The 15,468-nt window shown below is 41.4% G+C and overlaps 1 protein-coding gene across 5 annotated transcripts in view; it reads left to right on the forward strand.

Moving 5' to 3' along the window:
• The first annotated feature begins 1,355 nt into the window (after nucleotides 1–1,355).
• The window catches only part of LOC308662549 (methyl-CpG-binding domain protein 1-like), a 71,863-nt gene continuing 57,750 nt past the window's right edge, over nucleotides 1,356–15,468 (forward strand). For 3 of the 5 annotated variants that reach the window (XM_081318486.1, XM_081318490.1, XM_081318491.1), the window contains exon 1: nucleotides 1,356–1,525. The gene's annotated coding sequence lies outside the window, so the exon portion shown is untranslated. Of the gene's footprint in view, nucleotides 1,530–15,468 lie in introns of all 5 variants that reach the window. The other 2 variants (XM_081318488.1, XM_081318489.1) reach the window with 2 other exon arrangements.

The raw sequence follows: 15,468 nt of genomic DNA on the forward strand, positions 1-15,468 counted from the left end.
TTGGCCACCTAATGAGAAGGAAGGACTCACTGGAGAAGAGCCTAATGTTGGGAAAGATTGAGGGCAATAGAAGAAGGGGACGACAGAGAATGAGGTGGCTGGATGGAGTCACTGAAGCAGTAGGCGTGAGCTTAAATGGACTCCAGAAGATGGTACAGGACAGGAAGGCCTGGAGGAACATTGTCCATAGGGTCGCGATGGGTCAGACACGACTTCGCAACTAACAAGAACCTGTATTTGCATTCTACTTTCCTCCACTCTGCTTGATTAATTGGCCCATAAACAAAGCCAGGGTTGGCACTTAATAATGTTGGAAGGGACCTTGGAGGTCATCTAGTCCAACCCCCACCTCAGGCAGAAAACCCTATACCATTTCAGACAAATGGCTGTCCAGTCTCTTCTTAAAAACTTCCAGTGTTGGAGCATTCACCACTTCTGGAGGCAGGTTGTTCCACTGGTTAATTGTTCTAACTGTCAGGAAGTTTCTCCTTAATTCTAGGTTGCTTCTCTCCTTGACTAGTTTCCATCCGTTGCTTCTTGTCCTGCTTTCAGGTGCTTTGGAGAATAGCTTGGCTCCCTCTTCTTTGTGGCAGCCCCCGAGATATTGGAACACGGCTATCATGTCCCCCCTTGTCCTTTTCTTCATTAAATTATACATACCCAATTCCAGTAAATGTTCTTTATAAGTTTTAGCCTCCAGCCCCCTAATCATCTTTGTTGCTCTTCTCTGTACTCTTTCTAGAGTCTCGACATCTTTTTTACATCGTGGTGACCAAAACTGGATGCAGTATTCCAAGTGTGGTCTTACCAAGGCATTGTAAAGCGGTATTAGTACTTGGCTAATACACCTACAACTCAGACCAAGCACGCTCCGGCATCGGAACTCCTTCTGCTTCGTCTGGAGGGGGGGTTCCTACGTGAAGACGCGGCCGGGCAAGACCCTGGCGTGTGTGGAACGGACTTTCCCAAGCCAAGAAGCGCTGCGTTGTATCGTTATAACGCCAATTCTCGTGGGGCACAGTGAGGACTCTTCCCTGGACGCGCAACCCCTGATCCCGATATTTTGGCGTACACGTGGAGCCCGGAAAAGGGGTGTGATAAGGTGACACGGAGATGTGCAGGCGGGCTGCCGCGTTGCCTTTTGGATCGCGCGCCGTCCACAGCAAAGAGGATTCCGTCGCTTCGCCAAGCAAGCTGCGCTTCTACTACCTCGGAGCCCAGTTCCACCCCTCCCCTCCCCCCCCCGCATCCACGCTCCATTCTTTCCGCCCCTCTTCATCACGTGCAACGGAAGGCCGTTCCCCCTCTAGCCCATCTGCCGCGGCCTTAGACGTCACTTCCGCTTCCGGGTCTTCTGCGGACGGTTGTTTCTGTTGGCGTGGGTTTTGTTTTTTTTTACCCCTTCCTCCTCGTCCGTTTGGCGAGGTAGGAAAGGGGCAGCGGTGCGTCGCGGACGACGGAGCTCCTTGCCCGGAGTTCGCCTAGATCCCTGCCATTCCTAGGGCAAAGGGCGAAAAAAAAAGAGGTCGGTGAGTGTGGCTGCCGTTGGGCCTTTTAAGAGGCGGGCGGGCTCAGGAAAGAAAGCGGGGCAGAGCTGGGGCTCTAGATGGCTCCGGGTAGAGAGGCGTCTGTTACGCACTTGAACATGTTATATGCCCGGGTTGCCTTGGGAGGCCGTTGATAGATAGCCTTGATCGGCTGCTCTGCTCGAGATGGAGCCCTAGGGCAGGGGTAGGCAAGCTCGGCTCTTTTATGACTCATGGACTTCAACTCCCAGAATTCTGGCTCAGGAATTCTGGGAGTTGAAGTCCATGAGTCATAAAAGAGCCGAGCTTGCCTACCCCTGCCCTAGGGCTTTTCGTCCAGGATATTTATTTATTTTAATTCCATTTATATCCTGCCCTTCTCCGAAGACTCAGGGCAGCATACAAGCTTAGCAGTAGCCTTCATTCTATGTATATGCCTGCTTATTAGGGCTTTCACACACACCCCAGCGGCATTATTACAAAGTCAGCTTAATTGCCCCCAACAATCTGGGTCCTCATTTTACCTACCTCGGAAGGATATTGCCCTTGATGGCGCTGCTGAAACTGTTGCCCCCAAAACTGGGCCTTAGCTTGGTGTCGAAGCCAATTGAACACCAAACGCGAGATGTGAAACAAAAGGACTTTTCTTTTGGTAGCAAGATATAAGTGGCCCCGGCTTTGAAAGCTACCAAGGCCCTAATTAACTGTTTTACGGCAGTTTTTATAATCGAAGGTGATTCGCAGTACACCCCTTTGCCCTCCCCCCCCAATAATGCATGGATAATATATAATGTTGGTTGGTTACCTGGATTGCAGCCCCCTAAAGCTTTCTCGCTTGCTACGCAAAATAGCTAAATTTCACCGTCACCTACTGCCCACCTCAGGTCATGGCTATCTTGCAAAGCTTCTAGTTTTCTGTGCCAGCTATGTGATTTGGGGTTTTCTTGTAAGTGAGCTTATTCACAGTGGTTTCTCAGAGAGGAACCTGTGAATCTGTCTCCCTTCATTGCTCCGGTAGCCCCCCTCCCTCGCCCCCCACCCCCGCAGCCCCCCTCGCAATGCTATCAACTGTTAGCAAGCTTGTACTGCAAGTCCCCTAGTGAGCAGAAAGAAAAAGTTGTTTAATTGTCCCAGAGTAAATGTTTCTCTCACAATTCATCTTCCCCACTCTCATGTCCATCACACCCACACCTGGGTCCTATCTCCACATATGACCCTTCTTCTGATCCCCAGGGCCTCATCTGCACATATATTCGTTCATCTGACCCTTCAAAACCAAGAGGTGCGCCACATCCGAGGTGTTGAGAAATGTGGCCACCTTAAGGCTGGTGCGGGTTGGAAAACGGTGCCGTGCCGATTTTTATACAGGTGGTCCTCGATTTCCAACAGTTTGCTTACTGACCGTTTGAAGTTACAATGGCACTGAAAAAAAGTGACTTATGACCATTTTTTCCACACTTATGACTGTTGCAGCATCCCCCATGGTCACGTGATATACATTTGGATACTTGACAACTGGCTCACACTTACCACGACTGTAGTGTCCCGGGGTCCACGTGATCCCCTTTTGCGATCTTCTGACAAAGTCAGTGGGGAAACCAGATTCACTTAACAACCATGTTACTAATTTAACAACTGCAGTATCCACTTAACAAACGTGGCAAGAAAAGTTGTAAAATGGGGAAAACTCACTTAACAAATTTCTCTCTTAGCAACCTAAACTTTGGGCTCAATTGTGATTGTAAGTTGAGGACTGCCTGTATGTTCTCCTGCTGTTCTCCTGCTGTTTAATTTGCGAGCTGTTGGCAGTCATTGTTAACATGTGTCTAATCCCTCCAATGTGAGTTAACTACCTTCAGAAGTGGCACTGTGTTGTCTTAAAAATGTGTGTGTGTGTATCAACTTTATCTTGGGTAAAAACTTCATGGGTCCTCATGATTTTTAGGTGAAACCAATATGAAATGAAGGTCATAGTGCTACATTCTCAGAGCTATAATTTTGCACTGTGGCAGCATCACAACTATCCAAAAGTAATGCCTAGGTTTTTTTTTAAAGTGGAATACTATACTCCTGAAATTACCGTGAAATTCATAGATGCAGTCAGTTTGCATGGAATGAACTATACAATCAGAAATTGTTAATGTCATAGTGAAAAACCTTGTATCTGAAACACTGATTCTAATGCATTTTTAATTGTGGCCCACCATCAGATCTTGGATTTAATGTTTATTTCCTATCTTTGTGTCTTAAACCATTATTTGTACACTGAATAATAGCAGAAGGTTCCTGATAGAGCACAGTACCTTAATATGGCTCCATACTGCTCCTTTGTGTCTGTTTACTAGAACTGATAGTGAAATACTTGGTTTTGTTTGTGTTTTAACTGTAGCTTCCTATTGAATCCTAATCATTTAATTATTTTACTGCTTCCCAGTTAGACAGCAACAGCCAGAATGTAAGAATGGGAATACCTCCTTTTAATTTGACAATGTTTCTCAATTATTAGAAAATATAGAAAGATTGCATCAAGAGTGTTTTTGTAACTTACATTTGATTTTTATGAGTATCCATGATATTGTATCAAGGTTGAAGTCAGAACAGCATAAATTGTTGTATAGCAATTCTGCAGCAGAGAGAATGGATAATATTAAGGTTTTCCTTTTTATTTAGTATTAATATTGTTAAAATGCATTTCATCCCTGGATACGAATACTTGGGATTTTTATGGGGCTTAGTGGTATATATATGTGGATTACGTGATTTTTAATTGATAATTGTGAAACAACTGGTGTCTGCGTCGCTGGACCATATTTATATTGCTTCATACTTATACCGGAAGTCCTTATTAAACAACAGTAATTGGGACTGGAATTTCTATTACTAAGTGACATGGTCATAAAATGCAACATCATGGGACCGCATAGCAGTAGTAATTCTGGCTCTTTTGATTCTTATTGTTAAGCGAATTCCATGCTGTTATTAAGCATGACATCACGTGATCATCATTTGCAATCTGCTGCTGTGTTTTCCATTGATTTTGCTTGTCAGAAACCTCCAGTGAAGGTCGCTGGTGGTGATCATGTAACTTGCAAGATGTTTGAGGACCGGTCATATGTACCATTCATTCAGTGTTGTCATAAGTTTGGTCATTGAACTACTGAGTGGTTGCTAAGCAAGGACCAACTGCTATATGAATCTGACTTTCATTTCCTAAAAGAAAAAAAAGAATACCTTTACAGTAACCCTCAGGATCTAATTGTAGGGGAATGATATAATACTTAGTGGCAAAGGAATCTCTAGCCTGATTTTGAAATGATACTGGTGTTGTTATTGTCCATACCACAGTTTTAAGGCAACTTCCATCCATGAGTCAAACTAATTAAGGAGCTTCTTTGGTAGTAGTCCATGCTACTGCTAATTGTTAAAACAGTTAAATCTAGTATTATATTTTCTGTAGAGAAAGTTCCTTCAACTTTATGCCTATGTGCACGCTCCTGTTTATAGTGGAAATTAGAGCAGTGAGGAAACCAGATATAAGGTAATGCTTGGAAATTTCTTAATATTTAAATAACATTTAAAGTTTGTGTCAGGAATTATTTGCTTGACATTATTTGAATTGTGATGTTTGTATTCTAGGAAAAGTATTAAAGCTTTAGGAAGGTAAACCTATTTTCAGCATAGAATACATTTTCCTAAATTGTCTTGTTCAGCCAGCAGAGAAGTGGCAAAATCCTAGTCTTTTAGTTGTATGCTCTGTTTTAGTGATTGGCTTCGCTTTAAAGATTTTCCTCAGAACTTCAATTGTTGTTCCAAAGTTGGGCATCCAAGTTAATGTGGAGTTGGAAAGAAAAGTCTTTGAATTTGAGAAACACCCAATACCTTTGCAAAATGGCCTTTTTGTTCCCCAATAATATGAACTACAAGGACTTCAAGCAAGGCAAAAACAAAAAGTATTAAGGGAGTGGAGGTCTAGTCCAGCGATAGGCAACCTTGGCTCTTTTATGACTCGAGTTTTGACTTCGCAACTAACAACAACAACAACAACAAAATTACAAATCTATAATCATTATTTTTGTTCAAACTATAGTCCAGCCCCCCAACAGTCTGAGGGACTGGCCTCTTTTTAAAAAGTTTGAGGACCCCTGCCATAGACATTTCAGCTATGAGCTCTACCTACTTTACTTAATATTTAAAAATGTTTTAAAAGTTCCAATTTTAAACAGCTTTAAATAAATAAGAGGTTGATATTGCTGCTAAACAAAGCACCACCCTCCCAATGTTTATTTTTATTTTCAAGAATGTTCCGGAATCTAGCATAATACTTTGGAGGTGTTCTTAAAAAAAACCCTGCAGTCCACTCTTTGCCTGTGAACGTGCTTATTGCCTACCTATAGTTTACCTTGGCTGATCTCTGAAGCTAAATGAGATCATATCTAGTTACTACTTAGATAATGGGACAGGCTGTTGCAGTTCTGTTGGCTATACTGGAAACCCAAAAGAACATTCTGAAAGGGAATGGTGACTTCTGCAGTCATCAGAAATCAGCTCTAGTTTGAAAGTGTCGTAACGGGTACATATCTAAAAGTATGAAAATTTGTTTCCTAATAAAAGTAAGCGTCTCACTTGTCTCTGTGTTTTATGAGCATCTTAAGACTTTTTAAATATTATTCAAAGACAGCTTAGTTGTAACTTTGTGATCTCATGGTATGTAGATTTTTCCCCCACTTCTCTGCTCCATACATTTTACAAGCTCTCTTTGGGAAAAAAAGTGAATGCAGAAATAAAAATAATAATTTCCAGTGCTTTTTACAAATCTGAGAACTTCCTGTGCCAAGTCATGTACTAATTCAGAAAATATTAAAGATTTAAGTGTTTTATTCACATGCTTGTAATCTGTTTTCAGTGGATAGTTTGCATTTTCTTTTTTGTATAAATGTCTATCAAATGATTATTTTATAGACTTTTACACCGCTTATTGTGATTTCTTCTAATAACAACAATAATAATAGAGTTGGAAGGGATCTTGGAGGTCATCTGGTCCAACCCCTTGCTCAGGCTGGAACCCTTATACCATTTTAGACAAATGGCTGTCCAGTCTCTTCTTAAAAACTTCCACTTTTGGAGCATTCACAATTTCTGGAGGCAGGTTGATCCACTGATTAATTGTTCTAACTATCAGGAAGTTTCTCCTTAGTTCTAGGTTGCTTCTCTCTTTGGTTAGTTTCCTTCAGGCACTTTGGAGAATAGCTTGACTCCCTCTTCTTTGTGGCAAACCCTGAGATATTGGAACACTGCTATCATGTCCCCCCTCATCCTTCTCTTCATTATACTAGACATACCCAATTCCAGCAACCGTATGTTTTAGCCCCCAGTCCCCTAATCATCTTTATTGCTCTTGTCTGTACTCTTTCTAGAGTCTCAATATCTTTTTTGCATTGTGGTGACCAAAACTGGATGCATTATTCCAAGTGTGGCCTTACCAAGGCATTGTAAAGTAGTATTAACCCTCCACATGATCTTGATTCTATCCCTCTTTTAATGCAGCCTTGCACTGTGTTGGGCTCTGAAATTCCTCTCACAGTTACTACTATTAAGCAAGTTTCCGCCTATACTTTACCTGTGCATTTGGTTTTTCTATATATAGTTTGGTTTGACAAAATTTTTGTATTACTGGTAAAGCAAAGGCAAATTATGGGAAACGAGAGAGAATCTTTTGAAATCAATGAGCAGGAATGAAAGAATCGAATTATCCTGCTGTCCCGTTAATAGGAGCATATTAAAAGTAATAACCTAATTTACTTGTATATATTATATTGTAAGGGACACGGTGGCTCAGTGTGTTAGGACACTGAGCTTGTCGATCAGAAGGTTGGCGGGTCAAATCCCGAGTGCCGCGTAGCAGAGTGAGCGCCTGTTACTCGTCCCAGCTTCTGCCAACCTAGCAGTTCGAAAGCACGTAAAAATGCAAGTAGAAAAATAGGGACCACTACGGTGGGAAGGTAACGGCGTTCCGTGCGCCTTTGGCGTCTAGTCATGCCGGCCATATGACCACGGAGACGTCCTCAGACAAGCGCTGGCTCTTCGGCTTTGAAACGGAGATGAGCACCGGCCCCTAGAGTCGGAAACGACTAGCACGCATGTGCGGGGGAACCTTTACCTTTACCTTTTTATTATATTGTAGTAACCAAGTGAGGATAGTCTCAACATATGGGCCCTATCTAACAAAATGAAATTCAGTGGTGAGAAAAACAAGGTTCTACATTGAGGCAAGAAAAACCAAATGTATAGAGTAGGTGGATCTTGTGAATAATCACTTAACTCTGAGCCAGCAGTGTGCTGGAGCTGCCAAAAAAAAAAAGCCAATGCAGCAGTCCTAGGCTGCATTAAGAGAAGGATAGAATCACACACACACACTGCTAGAGAGAGGTTTCCTGAAGAGGGGCTCCAGCACAAATCTGAAAGCTTGGAAGACTAAACCTGTAGTCCCAGGGACTGACCCTGATTGGATAGAATCAAGATCACATGAAGTGTTAGTAACACTTTATAATGCCTTGGTAAGAACACAGTTGGAATATTGGTTTGGTCGCCATGATATAAAAAAGATGTTGAGATTCTAGTACAGGGGTGTCAAACTGCTAGCCCGTGGGCCAGTTGCATCCTGCTGAAACCGCGCCCACCCTATTGCTGGCAATGGAAAAAAAGTCGTAATACGTTGCGACAGGTAACGTGACGTTGTGAGTTTGACACCCTGGTTCTAGGAGGAGTGCAGAGAAAAGCAATAAAGATGATTAGGGGACTGGAGGCTAAAACATAGAAAGAATGGTTGCAGGAATTGGGTATGTCTAGTTTAATGAAAAGAAGGACTGGGGTGACATGATAGCAGTGTTCCAACATCTCAGGGGTTACCACAAAGAAGAGGGAATCAAGCAGTCTTCTCCCCAAACAAGAACTGTTAAATGGATTTCATCAGAGCAACAATTAACACAAGGCAGGAGTGGCAATCAAGGATAAGGAAAGTAAAGATAAGGAAAGCAAAGGAGAGTTGAAATAAGATCGTAAGCACAGTTGTGGCTTCACTTAATGGCTGAATGGCTGGTCTCAATTGGGGTTCTTTAAGCAAGGATTCCTTGTAATAAGCTGTGACTAGATGAAAAGAAATACGATCACAATTGAGCCAAAATTTTCTATTGCTAAACAACAGAAGAACATTGCAGCATTCTTCTCCCCCTGAAAGACTCCCAAGGCTGAGCTGCAGTTTGTTTGGTGTGCTTTGAAGTACAAAATCCTTTGAAGTCATAAATATAAGTTAGTTGCCAACATCACGTGACCATGGGGATGTGGCAACAGTCGTGTGAAAACCAGTCATAAGTCACTTTTTTCAGTGCTGTTGTAACTTCAAATGGTCACTAAATGAATTGTTGTAAATGGAGGACTGTCTGTAATTGTTCAACCGATATATTTTTACTGTTGGTCAGATTTCATGTTGAATATTGCATATAATTCTGGGCACTGTGTTTTAGAATGAATGCAATAACCATTAGGTATATTAGACAATACTATTAAATATTATCAAGGCTATGGCCAAATTTTATTTGGTCTGTATACATGATACGGTTGGTGGTCCATTGGAGCATTGCTACCATATAGGAATATTCTGTGCATTTTTTTCTCTTTCTGGTTTTTGTGCAGTTTAGTTGTCAGGTTCCCACATTCAGAGATAGAACTAGAAATTACTTCTTTATTATGTTCCAGGAAATGGTAATCAATCAAAGAAAATAGTTGACAGTTTTTGAGGAAGCAGGTGTAATATAAATACGAAGAATGCACAATGTACCATGTCGGATCTGATGACGTTTCATGTTCTTTTGCATCCCAAAACAGGAGACTTGAAACTCCTTTTATCTCTTTATTCTTGCTCTCCTGTTCAAATAAGTCTGTCAAATTAGGCTAGAATTTTCTAGCCACTATAGCCTGACAGGAATGTTTTATGGCCATTGAATGATAATCCTGTTGATTTCTACTAGGTGCGTATGCTGGTGTCAGAGCTGCACTCAGATTAATATAGTTAATCTCTTTTGTCAACTTCAATCACCAGTCAAGAATTTTCATGGAGAAATGATCACAAATCTGCTTTTTATCATTATGGAAGCAAGCCAAAAATCTTTGGAACAGTGTTTGGTGGAACTCAAGTGAGCACAGTGTAAAACAAGGGATGTCGGTGATCAGGAAGAGCTCTCTCAGTAATACATTGCACATTGAAATTTAGCTCCTTTTAAGTGAGGCTGCTGATTATCTAACATACATTGATTGTGGTAGGACTGAGAAGGGATGAGAAATCTGCTTCTGCTTCATTTCTTTGGAAAATGCTCTGCTGCTTGAACCTATTCACTGGGCGGCTTCTCTGCAAAGTAAAGAAATATTTAGGATTCAAATGGGACTCCTGCTTCCACCTAGGTTTTCCCAGGCTTTCTTCTTTCACTTCTGTCAGCTGTCCATAAATATTTAAAATGAAATGCTGGGTAAGCCGACTTGACCACGGTGTGTTTAGGAGCAACAACACTCTTGACTCCGCCTGGTTTTCCCAGGCTTTCTTCTTTCACTTCTGTCAGCTGTCCATAAATATTTAAAATGAAATGCTGGGTAAGCCGACTTGACCACGGTGTGTTTAGGAGCAACAACATTCTTGACTCCGCCTGGGATGGAGAAGAAACTGTGATAAGTAGATTCTGACAACCTGTTCAATGCACAGCTTTCTCTTTTTTAATGAACACTATGATTGTCTGTTTCTTTACATTGCATTGCATCTTTCTGATCCAATAGTTACACATATTCCTTATGCTTAACATATTGAGACATCTAAACTTTCATTAAAGATTTACCTCACTCTTGCCTTTAAATTTGGAGGCCTCTTCCAGTTTGGAGGCCTCTTTCCTCTGGTCTTAATAGATAGCCAGTCACACACATAGAGATGAGTAAAGGAGTAAGTTCCAAGAATGACATCTTTCAAGAAAGAGGTCAGGAGCCCTAGTGTGGAAAAGGAAGTTTCCAAGAAGAGTTATGTTAAATGTCAGATGTGGTGGGAGCTGGAGATAACCAAGACCTAGGAGCAACAGTTATGGAAAATCTGATATGGTAAACAATTCCAACAAGCTGCCCAATGTCAGGAATACCATGGAGGAGAAATGGAAAAGATAGCAGATACGGCTTCCATGTTGGCTCTGAACTTGTGAGATATAGCCAAAACCAGACTTCAGGTTACAGCATAGAAAAGGGTTATGTTTGGTAAAAGCATTCATTGGATTTTTAGGGGTTGGCATAGATTTGCAGCTTCCAGACTCATCTTTAACTAGACTTTCAAGAACATCCATTGATCTTTCAGGTTTGGTCAACCTGAAATTCCACGGGTGGGTATGCCTAGATTAAATTCCTATTGTGGAATTAGAGTGAATATGTTTTAAATCAATTAATTAAAATAAAGTTGATTAAAACACTATTTGGGAAAAGCCATATTAATTGTTTAAACTGTAATTTTCCCCCCACTACCTTGGAAGATGATGATGTTTCAAATGAAACTGTATAAGCTGCTTGAGATAAAAGTTTGATGCAGGTTTCATTACATTGGATAAACATTAATTAATTTTCAATTTAAAATGTTCAGTGATATTTCATACCAAGCAGATACAATTATGAAATTATAAGAAGGAACTAAGCTAGATTTAGTTTCCAACACAAGTAGTAGAATAACCAAACTCTTCCTGTTTGTTTTGGATATTTCTTCAGCAAGCAAATATGTATACATTGTTTTAAGAAAAATCAATCACATCCATTTTTACCAACTATTTAATTAAATATTTTTTAAAAAAATGGGCAATTCAAGTCAGAACAATTGGATGATGATGGTGCATCATTGAAAAAGATAAACATATTTTCATGTTTTTTGTTACCAAATTTGAATAAATAACTTGAATGAAAAATATTTTTCCACAGCACCAGAAGAATCTATTGCTATTAAATACTAAATTTCTCCTTCATTTATCTCTGAATTTAGATGTTTACGTGACTTTTTAAAGCATTTAAGGTGTGTCAAAAGTCAAGCCACGTAGACAAAGTCAGCCTGATAGACAATTTGTTACATAAACGTATCTTAAATGTTTGAATTGGTTGCCATTTCTAAATACTTCCTTACTTAGACGTCTTTTGAATATTTCTAAGTACAGTAACACTTTCCCTGGAAAAATTAGTAAAACTTACTGTGATTGGCCTTTGGGGCCTGACTTTCATCCTATATATCTTGAATGGACCAATAGTTCCCTTTACATTTATTATATAGTTGGTATTATATGGATGAACGATTGATTGCTAGATGCCCATGTCATAGCCTCTTTTTCTGCAGTTAAACACTGATCCTAATATTGAATATTGAGAATACTGGCAAGAAGGTGAGCTGAAGGCAGTATTTGTCATCAGTTCTCTTTTTCAAATTTATAAAAAAAGGTAAAGGTAAAGGTTCCCCCGCACATGCGTGCTAGTCGTTTCCAACTCTAGGGGCCGGTGCTCATCTCCGTTTCAAAGCCGAAGAGCCAGCGCTTGTCCAAGGACGTCTCCGTGGTCATGTGGCCGGCATGACTAGACGCCAAAGGCGCACGGAACGCTGTTACCTTCCCACCGTAGTGGTCCCTATTTTTCTACTTGCATTTTTACGTGCTTTCGAACTGCTAGGTTGGCAGAAGCTGGGACGAGTAACAGGCGCTCACTCTGTTATGCGGCACTTGGGATTCGACCCGCCAAACTGCCGACCTTCCGATCGACAAGCTCAGCGTCCTAACCCACTGAGCCACCACATCCCTTTTCAAATTTATACTCGGTTCCAAATTTTAGCAGCATGAAAATTGTTTCTCTGAACTTCGTTCAAGGCCACAGGAGTAGGCTGTTCATTAGACTACTAGCTAAAGTTCATTTTCTCTTTAGCCCCAACTTGAGAACTTGAATCCTAAAAGTTCCATCTGTTTCTTTTTGATTGCTGCCATCAGAATAGAATAGAATAGTTTTTGATAACACCACAAATATTCTGCTAGCTTTTTCCATCAGGAATGTAGTGGGAGAGTCAAATTCGATTTTTCACTTGGTTTTCTGTTGCAGTTGTTGCAGCACTGTGAGATATGGGAAGCAGGCATGGGAGCAGTTTGATTGATGTGAGAAGAGGCAGGAGAGCCCAAATGTGGGAGCTGTAGGAAAGGAATGTTTCAAAGAGATTTTGTCTTAATTGGCTTGCAATATGCCTGTCTGGGAATTTACTTTTACAGTTTTTGAAATGATATTGTATGAGATGCCTAAGCTGACCCTGAGGGGAAGAGGTCAAAAGCATTTGAGCCCACAAGAATTCTAAGTCCAGCCCATCTTGAATTCCATTGACTTATCTACCGCCTATTTTCCTTAACTGTTAATAGTTCAGATTCTTGTAGAGAGCTTAAACTTGCAATAAATCTTTATACCCATTTGAACTGGGGACTAATATTAAACATGCCTTTCTGAAATCTGTGTAGTTCTCACTAATTGGCCAGTTTGCCAGTTGTGTGAGATTTGACGAAAATGCTTGTGAAAGGACTTTACCAGGTCTGTGACAGTCATCTTTGTGACTGAATCACTCTTTGTTGTTGTTGTTAAGAGACATACTGAGTGAAAACTGCATCTGTATGCTATTTCCTCTGGGTTTTTCCTCATCATCCCTCTCAAGCAGAGAGTAGAGAGGCAACACAGCAAGGTAAGGAGCCAAGGATGCTTGGGTGGTGGTGATGGAATCCTGGAAGGCTTGGCGTATGCGAATGACTTTCCGTTCAGAGACTGAAAATCCTTATGGGATTTCAGCAGGGAGAAATTTCAGCCCTTGAGCACAGCCTCCCACAAACATGCTGAGGCACCCTGGACTCGTAATCTCAGATTCCATCTGCTTAAAGATATAGCTGGGAGAGCCGGAAATGTGATTGTTGAGCAAAGTAGTCATGTGTCTGCTCAGCAACCAAGATTTGCTCCCAATTTTGGCAATGAGTCGAGGACTACCTATATCAGCGGTCCCCAAGTTTTGCGGCTTGGTGGATGGGCCAGCTGAGGGGGGGGAGAAGGGAACCGAACTGCGTGAGCAGCTGTCCAGGGCATGCGCAGCTAAACTCGCATGAGCAGTGGGCTAGCACAGATGCGAGCGCAGCTTGACTTGTGCAAGTTGAGCTGCATGCACATGCACCAGCCCACTGCTCACATGGCCCGGTTGCAGATAGGCCGTGGCCCAGTAGGGGGCCGTGGCCCAGAGGTTGGGAACCCCTAACCTCTGACAATCAGCATATTAAGTCATGTTCCATTCAACTTCTTTAAAGCTAAAGCAGCAGTTCCACTAATAGTATATATTGAGCAACCACAGCTTGCATTTTATTTGTATTTTGCATTTTTCACACCTTTTTTTACCGACAAGTACAGACAGTTATTCATTTAAATATAGTCTATCTTTTATGAGCAACTGCTATGATTAGGTTTGCTTTGTATTCATCTGGACCAGGAATTTATTTCTTAAAATTTCTATATGGCAGAAATCTATATTCCCACTTTCACTTTCCAGTTTATTTTACACTCCTGTCTTTTGCATGAACATTTTATACATTGACATTGTCTTTTTATTTATATGTTTATTTACCACAGTTTATATGTAACAGCGTTCCGTGCGCCTTTGGCGTCTAGTCTAGTCCTAGAGGAGATCAACCCTGACTGCTCTTTAGAAGGCCAGATCCTGAAGCTAAAACTCAAATACTTTGGCCACCTAATGAGAAGGAAGGACTCACTGGAGAAGAGCCTAATGCTGGGAAAGATCGAGGGCAAGAGAAGAAGGGGACGACAGAGAATGAGGTGGCTGGATGGAGTCACTGAAGCAGTAGGCGTGAGCTTAAATGGACTCCAGAAGATGGTAGAGGACAGGAAAGCCTGGAGGAACATTGTCGATAGGGTCGCGATGGGTCGGACACGACTTCGCAACTAACAACAACAACAACAACAACAACATGCCGGCCACATGACCACGGATACCTGATGCATCTATATAAAGTGATTTAGACAAATATAACCTGATATCTGGAGGTGCAGATCACTAACAATCTCAATTGGTCTCTCCACACATCATCCTTAGTGAAGCATGCAAATCAGCGTCTGCATTTCCTGCGTCGGACGAGGAGAGAGCATCTTTCTCCTTCTGTCCTGGCCACTTTTTACAGAGGCACAACTGAAAGCACTTTTAACCCACTGCATCACTGTCTGGTTTGGTGGCAGCAGGGCCTCAGATAGAAGGTCCATACAGAGGGTGGCAAGGACAGCCGGGAAGATCATAGGAAGCTCGCTCCCTGGTATTCTGGATGCTGCTTATAAGCGCGATGTACTTAGAGCTCAAAGCATTGTTAGAGACCCCACACACCCACTCTATGATCTGTTTCTGTTGCTCCCCTCTGGGAGGAGGTTTCGAAGTAGCTCTAGCAAGACTACCCGATTCTGTAATAGCTTTCTTCCCTATGCCATCCGTCTGGTAAACTTGCAAGATTCGTTTTTCTCGCCATGCACATGTATAGATATCCCGAACTAGACCGCGTTGTCTTTCTGTTTCATATAAGTGGGTATATGCTTAATTCTGTATTTATTTATTTTTTGTCATATTTATGTAGTTTATATCAGAGGTGATAACCCTTTGAGAGCTGTATGCAATGAAATTTCATTTTAATGTATGCTGATTAGTGTACATTCAAAATGACAATAAAGTTCTTATTCTTATATAATGCAGGATCTCATCTGTGTAGGTGTTATGTGAGTCATTACTGGTAACTTGGTGTGCACATTAGTTTCCTTTGCATAGTTTAATTTAAAAGGTAGCCAGCAAAAGTCACTAGATACAAGATAGATAGATAGATAGATA

Source organism: Vipera berus (assembly GCF_964194415.1).
Source record: "Vipera berus genome assembly, chromosome: 2".
Lineage (NCBI taxonomy): Eukaryota > Metazoa > Chordata > Lepidosauria > Squamata > Viperidae > Vipera > Vipera berus.